This window comes from Thamnophis sirtalis, unplaced genomic scaffold, assembly GCF_051295495.1.
Source record: "Thamnophis sirtalis isolate CommonGarterSnake01/CBP01778 unplaced genomic scaffold, rThaSir2_p1.2 scaffold_2, whole genome shotgun sequence".
In the NCBI taxonomy this organism is placed as follows: domain Eukaryota; kingdom Metazoa; phylum Chordata; class Lepidosauria; order Squamata; family Natricidae; genus Thamnophis; species Thamnophis sirtalis.
In genome coordinates, this window is record NW_028261382.1 from 59,127,964 (window position 1) to 59,129,530 (window position 1,567).

At 43.2% G+C, this 1,567-nt stretch overlaps 1 pseudogene; it reads left to right on the forward strand.

Annotated features, from left to right (window-relative positions):
- Positions 1-254: 254 nt before the first annotated feature.
- LOC106552098 (immunoglobulin lambda variable 5-52 pseudogene) lies at positions 255-845 on the forward strand (annotated as a pseudogene).
- Positions 846-1,567: the final 722 nt, after the last annotated feature.

A 1,567-nucleotide genomic window follows, 5' to 3' on the forward strand; every position in this document is an offset into this window, starting at 1 on the left:
TCTCAAGGATTTCTAGTATCCAAGTGAGATGAATGAAACGAGAAGTGAAAAAGAAGCAGAAAAACATCTCTTGCCTTCCAGTGCAATTCTTCTTATCCAAGAAGAAGATGCTAATAATAAGCTAATAAGCTAATGAGATGCTAATGAGATGCAAGCTGAATTTGCATAAAGGGGGAGGACTCAAATTCTTGGGGGTTTAAAGGGACTATAGCAGTCTCCTAATCTGAATTTCCCAAAACCATCAGCTCTTCACCATGGCCTGGTCTCTGCTCTTGGCCTTCTTCTTCGTATGGTGCCCAGGTAATTTAAGAAGAATTCTCACCTCTGGATTCATCTGATTTGGTTTGGAAAGTATCAGCTTCAAGGTGGAACTGTGGTTTGAGCCTGATATGAAAGCCACCCTTTCCATGTCTTCCAATGAATTGAAATTCAGTGATGTTTGGATTTCAATCAGAGCAGCTTTTCCAAAGATACTCCAAGAGTGGATCTATAGAGTGTCCACTTTCATTCTCTTCCCTTTTTTATTTTCAGGAGCCAACTCACAGTTTACCTTGACTCAACCTGCAGCACAATCGTTTCCCCTGGGACAACTAGCAAAGATCTCATGTACCATGAGCCGAGAAAGCCAAATAGACAGCTATTACATAAATTGGTACCAACAGAAGGCTGGAGAGAGCCCCAAATACCTTCTCTATGATACTGGCACAAACGGCCGATTCACGGGATCCAAGGACACCTCTGCCAATGCAGCCTATTTAACCATTTCAAACCTCCAGGCTGAGGATGAAGCTGATTACTATTGTGGTGGTTACTACGTTGGCAGCAACTATTGGTATCCACAGTGATACATTGACATGCAGAAGTGAGACAAAAACCTCCCCTTGTGCTTACTTGCAAAGACTTCCTTCCTCCCCTTAATCAACCATCAGCCTTGGCTGGGAAATTCTGAGACAGTTAATACTTAAAGTGAAGACTCAGTTCTTGTCTCTGCCTTGCTAAGTATAAGGACCTTGTGCTGCTTCATCTTGGAATAAAGAGGAATAAATTCTCAATCTTCATAAAGGTTGCAATAAAGAGTATTGCCCACAGTAACGTCTTAGCATTGTTTTTCCCCCTTTTGATTCAAATTTGGAAATTGATATTTCTCATGGGAAGGAAACTAAAAGGAGGCTGATCTGGGAGGCCTTTTCTTCCAAGGGCTTAGAATAGAAGTGAATGGAATGAGATCATGGGATGGGATTGGATGAGATGGGATGGAATGGAATGGAATAGAAATAGAATAGGAGAGGAGAGGGGAGGGGAGGGGAGGAGAGGAGAGGAGAACACAGGAATAGGAATAAAACAGAACTTAGACTTGTATACCGCTTCATAGTGCTTTGCAGTTCTTTCTAAATAGTTCACAGAGTCAGACTCTTGCCCCCAACAATCTGGGTCCTCATTTTACCGACCTCGGAAGGATGGAAGGCTGAGTCTACCTGGAGCCCATCAGGATTGAACTCCCCGCTGTGGGCAGAGTCAGCTGCAATAACCACTCCACCATCATGGCTCTTCTACTACTACACCACCT